Source organism: Bombus affinis, chromosome 14 (assembly GCF_024516045.1).
Source record: "Bombus affinis isolate iyBomAffi1 chromosome 14, iyBomAffi1.2, whole genome shotgun sequence".
Lineage (NCBI taxonomy): Eukaryota > Metazoa > Arthropoda > Insecta > Hymenoptera > Apidae > Bombus > Bombus affinis.
In genome coordinates this window covers 7,460,393-7,476,627 of record NC_066357.1, presented here as the reverse complement: position 1 = coordinate 7,476,627, position 16,235 = coordinate 7,460,393, and the positions used below count along the sequence as shown (strand labels likewise).

The following is a 16,235-nucleotide window of genomic DNA, read 5'->3' as shown; positions in this document are numbered from 1 at the left end:
TCGTTCCAGCATCTCGTAATTTGTTTACGATTATCTTTCTCGTTTAATCTGCATGTATATTTGTTACTACCCACAGGCACGCTAAACGCGTGTACATATACGTGCGTTGCTCTACTTAAACGAGAATACTTGACCCGACCTACGCAATGCAGCTTCGTGCGTGACGTGATCCTCCTTAAACGCCATGATCTACTTATATCATACTCTGTATATTTAAATTTTTAACGTATTCTCGGACCGTAACGAATAGACTGCGAAATTCTGATTACACGATACTTAGTCGTCCGCGGAATAAAAATTTATCCTTTATCTTTCGCTCGCAAGATTTTCGATGTAATTCCGAGACCCGTCTCAATCGCCAGACCCTTTCACTCCTCCTTCGTGAAACCAAATTTGAAACGATTCCAGTGCTCGTTTAAGACGGGGAAAAACAAAAGAACGGAATACGTTTCGATGGAAAACAACCGCCTGGTGCAACACCCCAGTTACGAAACTTTGCTCGTTACCACTTTTAGAATCGTCTCGAAATGCATTCAAATTCTATCGACTATATTCGAGGCTTGCGCGCGGCGAAAAAAGTTAACGAAACGGTTCAGAAGGGTTCGGGAGAGTTTGCCTGCTATAAATTCCAGCTACGCCAGGCGTTCTTTATCTCCACAGAATTAAAAAAGATCGGTACACCACGATGTATACTCTCGAGCGCGGTTTCTAGGGGAAAAAAAGGAGCTTTTAAGGTCAGCTTTTCCAACGAAAACCAAAGAAACGAATTCGTAAGAGCCGATGTTCTAGCGTAGCAAATACACGGACGAGACTCATGACCCAAAAATTCTTTCTAGCAATTCTTTCCAGAACATTTTACAAGTTCCAGCAAGTTTCGATTACACGGTGAATTGTGTCATGATATATTGGCTTGGCAACTAAGTGATTGCGGATTTTGTCAATACCACCTAACGATAAAACCCGCAATCACTTAGTTGCCAGGCCAATATATCCAAAGTCAATAAAGAAATCTATGTTCTCGCGGCCAATTGTCCGTAACAATTCGACATCGGAGCTGTGTTTTCATGCTCGGCGTTTCCTTTGCTTGAAAACTGTCTCGGGCCACTCCCATTTCCGTGCTCCCCTTGTATTTCGTAAATACAAGTGCTCTCCAACGTGTCTGCCTGCATACGACGTTCCGATTCTACTCCGGTGCGCTCTCTCGTGTTTTTCTTTCGCGGATCGAAACTTCCGTTTGAATGGTTCCAACCTCGATAAGGTAGCTCTCTCGTAGTTAGGCTATGGTGTGCGTGAAAATTCTTCGCGGAAAGATAAACGTCACAGATTATAGTACATTGTATATTACGTATTACAGGCTGGTAGTTTCGTACGATTCGATAATCCTGTCATAGTCGAAGTCATTTACGCGACGTTCTCTGCTAGTACAACTTTGTAATAAATAATTTGTTTTCTAGAAAATAACAACGGTAACTTAGACGGTCGGTTCTAAAAACACTGTACAATTTTTCAATCGCGAAAACGTGCCTACGTTCGGCAGAACTGCAGTTGCCCGTTAAAACGTTAAACGTTATTTTTCAGAATACGTTGAAATATTTAATGAGATCGTTTCTGTATGATTCATTCTAATTATACGGTTTCAAAGACAGAGATAACGAAATTAAGAAATTCGCAAGAAGCGGAGACAATTGGGCTTTTCTGGGTCTCGAACAATGACCGAATATTTGAAATAAAAAGGACCGAGTTTTGGGATAACTAATGGTGTAGATTTTGTCAGAGAAGGTTGGAACGATGCGAGGAAATCCACCATTTATTTGACTTCTCGGAGACACGAATAACGACTAAACATCTTCGATACAGAGAAAAACGAAGACACGAGAAAGTACTAAAAGTTCAGATTTCTGGAATGTTTAATGGCAGATTTGATCTAAGAAGGGCGATAAATTTGCCTGCTTCTGAAAGACTCGAACAATGAGCAAATATTTTCAATCGCAGCAAGGAAAACAAAGACACGAGAAAGTAATAAAACTTCTGGCACGTTTCGTCGTAGATTTTAAAGTAAGGAGGACAGAAGGATCGCAGGAAATCCGTCATCTGTCTACGTCGTTCAACCGCGCGTATTTCACTTGGCAAGCCCGAAACACGGCTGGTTTCGCCGGTATCCTGACCCGCGCAAAATCAATACATTACAACGAGTCGTAAATAACGCGTTGACAAGCCGGCCCAATATCTATCCGTTTGTTCCTGGCCGCGTTGAATCTGCTAACACGGCAGCCCGTTGACGCTCTAACTCCTTGTAAATTATTACGGGTTCGCGCTCGCTTTTCCAGCGGAATCGCGTTTTCGGGCGCGCTCGCGCGATAAATATGCCAACGCGGGAAACAAGGAGCAGAAGCAGGGCTATGTCGCGAGAGTGTGCAAAGAGACAGAGAAAGAGAAAGGAAGAGAGAGGGGAGTAGAAAGAGAGGAGAGGATATTTACAGTCGAAGCGAGAGGAAAATCATCGATCGTCCGCACGACGAAAAATTGAACATTGCAAGAAGCGTGTTGGAACGAGAGAGTTCGAGGGTGGCAAAATTTTCGCTTATTCGACGAAGCTGGTCACGTAACGAGTGCGAATATATGCAGAGCGGAACGCGCGAAATCGATTGTCTGCGTGAAAGAGTCTGCGAAAAACGTGACCGCCGTAAACAAAGTCCGTTTGCCGGAGGGAAATTAATTTTAGACGCAACGTGGCGCGAGTTGGAGGGTCGGAACGCCCTTCGAAAATCAGCTTCTCATTAGCCACAGTGCAGTAGTTTAGGTTTAGGTAACGATTTTCACCAGGCACGTGTGGTTCGCTGGTAGCGAGCAAACGCGAGGGATAGCGTGCGGGTTAATTAGGGGAAAGTTTTTTCGTCACGCTGTCGACTGTGCTTCGAAAAAATGGCGACCTGTTTTCGGTAGCTGGGTGTTGGTGTAGAATGTGAACGCGATGGCTGCGAATGTGTACGTGCTCGTGGAAAATATGGACGAGTAAAAATGTACAGGATACGTATACAGTAGAATTTTAATTATTACACCACCAATTAAGGGAACAATCGATTAATGGACAATTTTTGGAACGGCATATGGGAAACAAGAGTAAAAATTGAAAAAGATCGTTACATTTTCATCTGAAAATTTTCCAATTTAATATCTATTTTTAAAGAATAATTCGAAGATGATTAAACGAACGATCCTGTACGATAACGCGATTATTCGAACGGCGTTATGTTGCCTTCGGTTCGCATATATATATAAACGAACTTTTACTCGTAATGTGCAAAAATATACATTACAGATAACCACGATAAAATGCTGAAATTATATTATTTAGAAAATGAAAGAAACTGTTGATCTACTCATAAAAATCTAAAATTGCGTGAACATTCGCAATCTAACGATCACGTAGACTTCGTCAGGACTGATAAGCAAAACGCTTAAAATATGTTGTTAAAGGCTGCAGCAATTGAAAAAATGGAATTTGAAAATTCAAAAGTTTGCGCGAATAGAAACAAATCAATATCGGACACGTTTAATTGCCGGTGAACGCCAATTCTCGTTGCAACTATAACCACGTTTGGAGATCGAAATTCAAATTCGGTTGCCGGGACAGATTGCCCGATGGCCGCTACTCGTAGTTAGCACTGAGTTGGATACTCTTACCCGTTTCTATCCCATTCGCCGAACAATGTTATCCATTGTGGATTTAATTGGGATAGCACTGAAGACGAACAAATATAGCTACGTTCTAGTTGTTACTACTTTAAACCGCTCTACACTCGCCGGTGTATTTCACCGGAATAACCACGGACACATTTGCTTTCGAGATCGCTCCATCCTACGAACAATAGCGTTTCTTTTTACGACTGTAATGAAACTTCCCTCGAACACAATGACCGGCCAATTTACACGCACTTTTCCCTTATTAGCTCGCTAATCCATCGCCGTGCAATTCGACCATTCGCGTTAGCGACACGAGGATAATTAACCTCGTCCATCATTTTGACGAGAAAAGAGAAAGAAATAAAAAGGTGTTAGAAGGACGATCGTTGCCGTTTACCGTGTCTCTACGTTAATAAACGAATATATTCACACGTACGCTGTAATAAAGAGTACCGAAACGCGTTCGATATTTTATTGTCGAATCTATCGAGAATTTGCAGCTGGGATTTTGCAGCCGGCGTATCGGTAAACGACAGATGCAAAAATGTTCGTCCGACCGATCCGATCGTTTCGAGCGTCAATAATTTAATTGATTTAACGAATACCAATGCAATGGAACACGAAATATACAATTCAGTTTATTCGTTTCTCGATTCAATTACGAACAGCCCCGCGAATTACTCTTTCAAATTCCTTGGTGTCTCGCGGCCGTTCCAGCTCATCGTTCTTACGATTCTTTAAAATTTCATGATCAACGGTGTTCACTCTCGTTGGTTAAGATTTTCGCTTGTCTGAACGGCTTGCTATCGTTTCACGCGCGCAAATAAAGAAAGATACAACGGTGAACAACAAGCGTTTTGTAAACTGTAACCACAAACGACGAAAAAGCTTCGAATTTGAATTTTATAAGTCTAACAAATATGTAATGTTTCGCAAAAGATTATAGTACATATCATTAGGAATAAAAGAAAGTAGTTACTTACTCGTGCAGTGATATTCTGTTAGATGGTTGAGGTATCTCACCTAAGGCGTTTCACCTAAAATTAGAGACAATTATCATTTTCTATTATTTCCAGTCGTGTTTTTTTTTTTTTTTTTTTTTTTTTATGAGACAGAAACAATTGTTAAACGATAGATTTTTTATTCGGCTTCCTTTAACGCCAAATATAGTGAGTCTTTAATTCTAAACTGTAGATAAACGATGATGATTAACGCCGTATATTGAAAATAAAATTGGAAGATATATTTGCACTTGGATCTTAATAAAAAGCAATATTGCAATATAATTGCAAGAGAAGGGAAACTGTGGCCGCGTCGCTCTAACGAATTTGTTGATTCTAACGTTATAAGTAGAGCAAATTGTACAATTCTGTTCTAAGGAATATGAAAATATAAATATAATATATAATTAATAATATAAAATATATGAAATTAAATATTATTCTATCGTTTAATTATACATTTTATAATTACATTTCGCTTGAAATATTATTTTATTTCATCGTGTAATACTATGGTTACGTCTACGACTGCAAACACTCTGATTCTCTAGTTCTCGATCGCCAAACATTTTCCAACCGGAGAATTCTATCGTTCGACGCAAAGGACACCACGTCTATGTTCCCGAAAAAATAATCCAGGCGCGATAGGTGGATTGCTAATTAGCAGGTTTCAAGGGGACGTTGTCACGACACAGGCGGTCGTTGAATTTCGAGATAATTAATAACCGGCCGGCGTGACGCGCAAAAAGACGACCGTTATCGACGACCGGTGGGTGGCTGGCCGACTCTGAATCGCAATTAATTTGATTTCACCGACAATAAGAGCTAATTACGCGGGAAGAAGTCGACGTTCGCCGTAACAGACCGCGATGGATCGTTGTAACCGCATAATTTCAAGACACGAAACTAAAGATTCACAGTAACAACAAATCGCAGAACCGAAAACACTTACCTAATTCCAAGGTATTGTATTTCTCGCGGGTATCAAGTAGTCGTAACGATCGAGTTATTTAATTGGCGATTTGCATGAGAATCGGAAGAAACAAACCTTAATTCGCAAAACGGGACGAGGAAATTTCGCAAAGCGGATTTGGCATTTCGAATATCCCTACGGTTCGTCGGGTTTGCCCGATTCGCAGAGGAATTCCGTTCGGTCACGTGCGTGCTAGAACGTGCAATTAGAATCGGTTAATCGTTAGATCGAAGCGACCCGATAGCGTTCACGCGAGAGAACTCGGAACTATACAATTAATCCTCGAACGTGAGGATTATCCTTATCCCAGCGTAGCAATAATTCCTGCTGTATTTTGCTTGAAGCTAGTCGAGCTTATCGCGCTTCGAGCGTTCAACTAGTCGAGAATAATTTAAAAACATTATCAGCTCGGCAACTGTTAGCTTCTTGCCTGAAATTTCGTTCGGTGGCTAAGGCGGAGAAACAAGAAATGTCGCGGAACAACTTTATCGAGAAAATTCAGTTTCATCGTTTCAGTCCATTAGAAACGCCACAACCTTCGTTCGATGAGTTTAAACTGTGTTGTTCGTAAAATGAAATTTATAACTTTACTTAGACACCATAAAAAGAATATTGGATTGGTCATTGTTTCACGGTAATCGTAGCGATTCTTGTCCGACTCCGCGTTTTATTCAAATTTGTTTCTCACCGGTATACTAAATCTTTTACGTTATCCTACACAGATATTTCAAACATTGCAATCATCGCGATTTGATAGTTGCAGGATCACGGTTCTCGCGATCAAAATATTCTGTAAAGCTGAAAATCGTGAGAAATGGATATTCCTCGTGTGTTTTTCCTCTCTCTTTCTCTTTATCCTTCATTTATTCTTCAAACAAAAACACTCCCTCGTGGTCTCTGAATCTCTCCACGCGTAATTTTGTCGACTTCGAACGCGATTCCTGGTTGGCTCGTGACTGAGAAAAGCCCAGAAGGGAGCTAGTTAATTCGTATTCAAGGATCGACGACCGATCGGTTGGCATGCGATCCCAACGTCACGTGTCACATCTCGCTGAATTGCTGAGGTTTCCCTTTGACCGACCTCGACGGTTATGCGTCACAAAAAATAGAGTCTTTACGTGCACAAGCTGGCCTACTTCTCCCTCGAAACGGTCGCTGCTTCGAGCATTCTCCGTTGCTCGCAAAAGAGACCCTCCACGTCAGCGGTTCCCAAGTCGCGGTTCGGGCCACTGGCAAAAAAACAGGCGAATTACTTTTCCACGTCGGGAGTCGTGCTGAGCGTGTCGCGCAGAAAGAAAAAGGTTTCCTTCTCAGAATTCAGGTGCTCGCCTTGGAATCTGAGCAGACGATTAGATGGAAGGATACTGCGAGTTTCCCACTTCTCTTGTTGATTTAACGAAATATTTTTTTCCCCGATAACGATGAATAATGGGAGTTGCGATAGGCTGACTTGGAGCAAAGTTTCTTTTATATAGGCCGCTTCGACAAGCATAATTCAGAAGAATCGGGAATAAGAGAAGAATTGTAGCGTGAAGTTCCGTTGTAGATGCTTCCCTACGTTATTAGCAGAAGGTTGTGCGTTTTTGGGAAACTTAAGAATGCGAAAGGTAATGCATAGAAAGCACGAAACACGCAGCAAGCAAGATTGCAAGGAATGTAGAAAGATTGTTTAAAAAAATGCTTCTACAAATGAACTCATACGTTATGTAAATATCAGTATGCTTTTTTAGATATTTATGGAAAATTGTAAGATGCAAAGATACATGTAGAAGTATCTTTTACGATATTTACTATATGAAGCGAATTTTTCTAATTCTATGTCCCATTTGTTTATGTCCATAAAAATGAAAATTGTATAAACATTCGTAAACGTTCTAATTATAAGAAAATACTGAACGTAGACTGAAATACGAGTGCTATAATGGTCTTTGCACTACACAATATCAAAAATGGATCGTATTTGTTTTCTTTGTACCTACACAGTGTTGAAATGATCCAATGTGATTGATAGTAGCTATCGTTATTAGCGATTGTTGAAACGGTTAAACTCTCGTTTGAGAATGCAAAATCCGTTATTAGATTCGTATATCAAGCTGCGTTCAATATCTGACTATAACTAGATTGCGGATATTTATGCAAATTCATATTTCCTCTATGAGGATAATTAAAAAAGTGGAACGTAGGTAGAAAATTGTTTTACCTACTAAGGTGTTAGGTGTAACGAGTACTATGCTTTGAATATTTTATATATTTTTGCATATTACGTGCATTCTGTGCGGTTTTAGACTTTCAAATTTCCCAAAAAATGCATAAACATGCGCGGTATACTTATCATTTCGTAATAAAGTGTTTACAGCGCAACTATATCCAACATTTTCTCCTTACTTCTCGTAGATTATGTTTTCGCAGTTTGTATGTTAAAAATCGTAGTTTCACGAATCGCAATCTAAGTAATTAATCAACCGGTGATATCAGAAACTGACAAATTTTATCTTATACTTCTCCTCTTTTACAATTTGTTTCTTGTTAGTTTATTATTTAGCGTTATTCTTCGGAATTTAGCAACATTAATAACTTGTAAAGATTTTATTAACTAATTAACGACAGTGCAACTACGCAAGAAGGCTCAGCGAAGATTAAAGTTCCCAAAAAAGCGAGCTGGTAACCACTGGCCTGCCGTGTGACCCGTATTTTTTTAACGACGCTTGTGAACAAGCCCTTGCTATCGCGATAAGCGGCAGCTGCTTGAATACAGCTTGATCCCGGGTAGAAAAGCTCAGTGAAAATGAATCAATCCCCTTCCGCCACCACGCGACACGTATATCGCGAGAAGCTGAAAACGACTTCGGCCAATCTCCCATAAATACACGGCGTTACGTCTTTTTCTCTGGTCGAACGTTTCTCTCTTATACTAGCTATTTATATCTCGAAGCAAGGCTAGGCAAAATCAATCTGAAAGATTCAACATGGACTTAATAGACTGGTAATAGATGGTAACGAACGAAATTTTTCATCGAAGATTCCCCATTTGAAGTTTGAGTTCGCTTCAAGTTAACTCGGTAGCAAGCTGCTTAACTTTATTAATTAATTGCTGGTAAAACATTCAACTGTCGGTTCGTGTTCGTGTATCTTACCGAATAAAAGAGCACAAGTTGTATCGTAATTACAGTTTGAACGGTTCATCGGTTGCTCGTTAATCGGAAGTGCAATAAATAAATTGAAGTAACAGCTGCAACGTCGACCTAAGACAAACGTCGCTATTAAATCGAACGCTGTTGAAGCTTTTCCAACTGCAGTCAGGGCAACGAGAACAAGATGTATCTTTGGCGAGGACAACCTCTAAAGTTATATCTCTCGTAATATTTGTAATTTAAATGTAGAACGTGGGTAAATTTGCAAAGGTTTCTTCTGAAAATCGCTTGGAAAATTTCGTTTCGCTTCGATGACACGGGAAACGTTTCGCGAATTCTTCTTTAATATTCGCTATCACGCTATTGAGATATAACTATCTCGTTTTCCAAACTTACGTCCCTTTTTCATCAGAAAGGTCTTTATTTTAGGTAACGATGTTTGTTCAAACCGTACAAAACCACGAGGAAAATTATTCAAATATAAATAAAGCGGCGCAACGTATGCGTCGATAAGACTAAAAGTATTACAAACTTTTTCCTAAACTAAAATACAAACCGGGTGACGCTCTCTTGTATCTTTATCGACCTAAAGAAAAGAATACTTTGCTCGACAAATTACGTGATATTTTGTAGTTTCTTTTTTTTCTTCAAAGTTCTCTTTCAAATTAAAATACCTTCTTCTTTGATAGCACTACCCTTATTGTAATTCTTTAATCTAAACTGACCTAGTGAATCGAACCGAACATTTCGAAATCGTTTAATCAAAGTCCGATTGAGGAGACAAGGACGAACGATCGAGGAATACCTTCGGCTGGTGACCGTCGAGTGTAGGTTTCTTTGCACAGTACATCCTCCACGTTGGTCAGCGAGATGCTTGACCTACTCGTGACACACTCGAGTTTTATTGCTGACAAGGTCGTGTCAACTGTCGACGTCTCTTTCGCGATAGGTAGCTTGCTTTAAGCATTCCACGGTTCTCGTGTTTTGACTTTCCTTTGGCCACTCGTCGTGGCCTTACCGCGTATCGCGTGCAGCTCTTTCTTGCAGCCTTATCTCGCAGGTCCTATGAAAATGACGCGAAAGCCACAGGAAAATGGTAACTAACGGTTCCCAGAGCGATATTTAAAACGCTGGATGCATAAGAGGCAAAAGTTCCTTTTTCTTATGTATCTGGGTTATTGCCCAACCTAGTTTCGTTAGCATTTGACGAAAGTAATCTTTCTTACAAAGAGAGAAGAGAGAGTTCTATTTCGTGGAAGCACGGAACTCGATCGACGATTGTTACGTCTTTAGGCAACGTTCGGTTGAGCGAGAGTACTTAGAGAATTGTGTAATAAATCCTGTCGCTACGACCGAGTAAATTCTTTTCCAATAATTCGTACGCAGTACAGGCACCCTATCCGTTTGTTATAGCAAGTATTTTTCTTAGAATTTCGTAATATACAGGATCGTGAGAATATTCGAAAAGAGAAGAAATACATATGAATGAATATACATATTGTATGTATTATACGAAACGTTTTGAATTTTCATTGGAACTGTTACCAAAGCCTCGCAATTTTCATCGTGTTCGATTAACACAGAGTCATTCGAATCGTTCCCTCGTTTTTCCTATCTTCTGTTTGCTGAACCTAAAGCACGCTATATCTTCTCGTCCCTTCGTTACTGTATCAAAGACGAATGGTGTTTCATAATATACGAGAAATTTGATTATTCTGGACGGAATTTGATTTTACGATATTAAAGCATCAGTGACGTAACCGCAGCTTAATAATTAAATTGCCAAGATAACATTTCTGGAAACGCGTACTTCTCCATGCAACGGCAACTCTGCGCGCGATAGCGTCAGAAGAATCGGAAACACAGCGTCGGTTGGCCGATATTTACAGAACTCTCGAGACGGATCGTCCAATCGATGAAAGTGGCGTTGATTGGGATACGCTGCTGTTAATTAGCTCAAAACGGTCCTCTGTGTTGAACAAGATCGGCTGAAAAGCGGAGGCCACGCCGGCTGCGACTTGGCAATTTCGCGAAAGTACAACCAACTCGAAACAAGTTAGTCGACGACGACGACGCGGCCTCGCAACAGAGAAGCGACGCGAAGAGGGAATCAGAAACGGAGGAAGAGAAATTACCCCTCTATTGTGGCAGGCAAAGCAAGGCTACACAACCGGTACTGTCTCCAGACGAAGATCATCTCGTATTTCCGTCTGAACGAAGTTATCGCCTCGCTGTCGGTCAGACAGACAGCCGAAGAGAAAGAGACAGAATGAGAGAGGAGAGCAACAATCAATAGGACTAATTCTACGACGTGTTCTGAATACGGCCGGGACCAACTTCGCTACACTTCTATTTTCTACTCCGTTTCTACGGCTAATTACGAGGCGCCCACGGGATTCTCGCCACATCGGGACCTGGTACACTTGTAATTGGACGAAGATGCGTCGCGCAGTAAACTTTCGAGATGCTCATCGCCACGATAGAGTTACCGCGATCAAAATACGACAACTCGGGCGTCTTGTTCTTAATGAGAATGGAAATGGCACGTGGAAGGGAATTTTACGTGAAAGTTCGCGACACCAAGAAACAGCTACTGCTCTTCCACGTATATTCGCAGCGTCACGCGTTTCATCGACGCGCCCCGCTGCATTTACATCCTTGTGCAACCGCTTTGACAACCAGCGAAAGCCATAGTAAATTCAAGGATGGAAGGAGAAGGCTGTGTTCCGGGACAGAGTGGCTTTGAGCGAGGATTGATTTCTAGCTTCTCAACGGGACATTTCCAGCTAACGAATGCTTTTAGTGGAGAAAGGAAATGTTCTAGTGAAAATATGGGGTTGATGGGGGCGATGTAACGAGGGGCGACAGTAACGTGCGATATGCTTCAAATGTGTTATAACCATCGACGCAAGTATCGGTTATGAGATGAACAATTACAGTCGACGGTTCGTGGTAAAAGCTACCCTTGTCCATCTTTCTTTCTTTTTCCGGAAGAACGAAATAGTTTAAGATCCTGAATTTTCGAACAAATTCCAATCGTTTTTAACAAAATATTCGTCACATTGCGCAATTGTTGCGAATGTTATTTATCGTGCCATATAGTTTAATTCTGTCGCGGGAGAACTATATCCGATTGTACAATTAATTCAATTCGGCCATATTTTCTTCAACTTACTTAACTCTGCGTGATACGATGATCGTATAAGAAAATCGTGATATTTTTCATCGATAATTTTAGTATCATTCTTTGAAAGTCCAAAGTCGTGTATAGTTTCCATAATACGAATTTACGATATGAACAATTTAGTCGTGGATGCAGCAGTTTTTGAGAAATCACGTTTCAAAATCAAATTATTATATTGGATTCGTTCCACCTTGCTATTCAATTCTTACTCGAATCGTTGGATTTATTCCAACTGCATATCAGGTTTCCGTGCAACCGGAACTTGCGACGTTCCATGTAACCAGTGACATAGCTGTGAATGAAAATTATGTCTTCGTCGGTTGGGAAAACCCGCGCGATCGCGCACAACCTTGACCATAAATAACGACGCTCTCTGTGGGAATACTTCAATCCGTGAGCTCGCAAAATCTCGAATCGCAACGAACGAGAACGATCGTTTTGCGTCGGAGTATCTATACGGCGAAGGAGGAGGAAGAAGATGAAGAAGAAAAAGAAGAAGCAGAGGTTACCATGCGATGCTCGTGTTGCACGATTCGTGCTTCCTTGATATTTGTAGGAAATTCGTCTCTGAATCGACAATAAAAGCAACTCGGTAGAAACTTTGCTCGGTTTCTTTGAAATTTCTCACGTCGTTCGTGCTTCCTCCTCTTCGCCCTCGTGAATCGATCATTTTTGTGGATTCCGACCGATCATATTCTGCTTTCCTATTTGTTAAAAACGCTTCGTTGCTCGTAGATACGCTTGGTCAATTTGCATAAACGATGTACGAACGAGATATACTTCTGATTGCTCGGGTTTCGATCGTGTTATTAGTACGCTTTGTGCATCTTGTTTCCACTTCTTCGGGAACCATAGTGACTCGCCAAACGTACACCAACGATTGCCATAGAAAATTTCTCTCGATATAAATACGTCGTTCATCGTGAAAATTGAAAATCTAAAATATACTAATCGATGTTTACCTATGGAATTTGTGATTCCTAATCGAATTTGCGAATACATTTTTTATCAGCGGAAACAGGCTCGAATGGTTGTATTAACCAAGGCCAAGTGTTTGCAAAGCTGTGATTGCGAGTCATTAATGGAGAGAATATCGCGCGATTAAAAGTAACGATAACAACAGAGCAAATTTTTCTTCAAATCTTGATGGAATCTGATATCGGAAGATTCTTAACCGGTGCGACGTCAATCGTGCGGTTCTGCTTTAACAGAAGGAAATGATCGATGATACGATAATCAGTCAAGGATTATCATTATCCTATTGTCTTAAATGACTGGATCGTAATCAGTAATCGATAACTGGCCGAAGCGAATAATTTGACATTCACGTGACACGTTTGCACCGTTACGTCCTTGCAGCAAGCGTATGGCAGCCATAAGCTCGAGTCAAGTAGTCTTGATTAAGCCACTTTGACATAATTAACCGCATCTCTAGAATTTGCTCTCGAGCCGATCGATGTCGACCGCGTCCGATCCTACTGTCGGTTCTCTACGGATGGAGAACAGATGGTTCGTTAATGTTCGCTTAATGGAATTCACGTTTCTGTTTGCACGTTACGTGATCAGTATATTCGCCTTGATCATTGAGGTCCTCGCAAACATATAAATACAATGAACATTTCCACGAGGTGCCATTTATCTCCATGCCAGACTTGCTTGAAAATCGTTTCTTAAATTTAAAAAGAAACTCGCGTAGCCGAAGGATTCAGGATTATCAGGAACGAATCGATTTCAGTTCGTCCGGTTTTGATGTTTGCGAATGCAAATATTACGATACGACTCATTTATGACGCAAAGAAAACGACACGCGAAGGGATAGATCGACACGGTTGTACTTTCTTTAACGTTAAAACATATCTCAAATTTGTGTCAAATATTTTTCCAAGCCATATATATAAAAGCCATATAAAAATTCTAAAATCGTAGAATTAATTATATTGTAGTATCGTGGACGAAAGGGCTAAGAGATATCGGGCGAACTATAAACAGTGTGGCGAGAAAGCCGAAGTGCCGGCAGACCGAACGATGTATCGTCTATCCTTCAATCGAATAGTTTCGCGGAAAAGGCCTGCGTGATCCTGACCACCAGCGATTGCGGAACACGTGCGTGGTGAGGCTAAGATAAAAGACAAAGGGATGCTAAGGGAGAAATGCGAATTAACAGTCAGCAGTCTATGTTGCGTTTGTTGGTGTTGAGGGGCAAGGGGAGGATCCTAATTGCCCTACGTAATGAGGAAAGTGTAATGTTGGACCATGTGCAAAAGTCATGTCAAAACCTAACGGTTCGCTGTCAGGTAGTACGGAATGGCGTGGATTTGGGTATGGTGGTTGTCACACTAGCGTTGTCGAGAGAGTGGTGACGAGAATTGCAAATTAACTATCTAGCTGTCTTAATTATAATACGTTCTTGTAATTAGTTCACGTTAAACAGCCATCGTTTTCTGATTAATCAACATCTGTTTAATCCATTTATTGCAAACAAACTAATTGTAGTAAAGAGACCTACAATATAATCAGGGTTGACTCGAGCATCGCGTCAGATGTTGACGACAAAAGTAGAAAGAACGAACGAAATTGTTTTCCTTAGATATGCGTCGACTTCTTATCGCCTACCTATCAAACGAGCAAGGTTAAAATAACGATCTCAGCGAATCCCTCGAGGCGGTAGCCGGTTATTCATTTCCTCCAGAAAGATCGAGAGGATCCTGTCGGATCTTCTACTCGCGGAAGTGTCGGGAAGGCTATCGGGAACTGGTACTGGCGGGGCACGTTGATTGTTCCGGTCGCGCGATGTGTAAATTTCACTGATGTCGAACGAGAGTTGTCTAATCTTCAAACTTGCAAACTCCATAGCTAATATCGAAGTTCTCTCGTAGGCGATCGGGAAGTCGGCACGTATTTTTACGTAGAAGGGATTCGATTTTCGAATTAAACTACGAAATTATCCAGTGCGATATTTGACGGTTTACTTGTCTCTCTTGCTAGGACGCCATAGTCAATTCGTGTTAACGATACACGGATGTTAGTGAAATTTATATATTAGCGAGAAGCTGGTAGCTAAAAACAATATTCATCGAATAACGAAGCTCGATTGTTTATGTAGAGACTAGAGGAAAATGTATCAAAATTCAATATACGTATCCATTTTACTTAAACTTTTCACCGATGGACGTATGCACGTACATATTTAGTATGTTCACGTTAGATGTACGTATATTTAAATGAAGTCGAAAATTGCATTTTCAGATAGGAAATTCTTTATCAGACATCTGCTTGCATTAGTGACAGACAACGTTCCAGCATGTTTTATTCATAAGCGCAAAAATGTCTGGACAATATGTTGCTGCATCGCGGCAATAAAGGGAAGAGCCTGGCCCTCTCGAAGCTTATTTTATCCCCCTGTCGTTTCACTTTTAAGACCACTTCTTACCTAAAATCATCGAAGAAAATGGAAAGAGAGGGGCATCGATGTCACACGACGCGTCAAGACGGAGAACGAAAGTAATTCGGCGGCAAACGAAAATTCACGGGGTGGAAGTCCGATTTGGTTCGCCGCGAAATCCGATTTCGATGCAAATCTGCCACTTGCAGGCGCAGTTTTCGACGATCCTTCTCAGGATTATGCGAGAGCTCGCCACAAAGGATAAAAACCTGGCTGCACCTTCCGCTGATCGAAAATCGATCGCCACCGGGAAAAACATAATATCTGCATTTTGATCGCGTCATCGTGGCGAAAAACAAGAACTAACGGTTCTGCGTTGGTAAAAACCGAATCCGATGAAACCGATGAAAAGGTTCTCGGGCTATTCCGATGCAACTTTAAAATTGAAGGCAACTGCTGTAACAGAGTGTTAGGAATTTATCTGCGAATAAAAGGGTCATTTAATGGAAGGAATCGGTGGCTGTGGATATCTCGAACACGAGAAAGCCTCGTTAGGAACATCTGCACAGCTTCACGACGAACATTGGCTTTTACTGGAACGAGCGGTTTCGTCGTCGTCGTCGTCGTCGTCGTCGTCGTCGTCGTCGTCGCAGGCTAATTGAATCTATGCTTAACGAAAGTTTACAGCAAGCCGGTAACGCGATCGGCGTTGAATTAAAACGCTAATCCCCGATGGACAAGGGAAACAACAAGTGGAAAATGTAGTAGAGTTGTTCGGTACTCTATAGGATATTGTATTCTATTCGACTGTACTCGCTCTGAATTAATCGCCTGGCCGATTTTTCCGCTTTCTTCCCGAGATAAAACCCGTATATCCTCT

The 16,235-nt window shown here is 41.1% G+C and overlaps 1 protein-coding gene and 1 long non-coding RNA gene across 9 annotated transcripts in view; one reads left to right on the top strand and one right to left on the bottom strand.

Moving 5' to 3' along the window:
* LOC126923997 (uncharacterized) overlaps positions 1-16,235 on the bottom strand; it is a 301,345-nt gene that overhangs the window by 205,898 nt on the left and 79,212 nt on the right. For all 6 annotated transcript variants that reach the window (XR_007713368.1, XR_007713363.1, XR_007713367.1 and 3 more), the window contains exon 2: positions 4,668-4,721. This is a non-coding gene — a long non-coding RNA (uncharacterized LOC126923997). The remainder of the gene's footprint in view (positions 1-4,667; positions 4,722-16,235) is intronic.
* Positions 1-16,235, top strand: part of LOC126923992 (complexin) — a 324,121-nt gene that overhangs the window by 261,893 nt on the left and 45,993 nt on the right. The gene's annotated exons all lie outside the window — the stretch shown is intronic.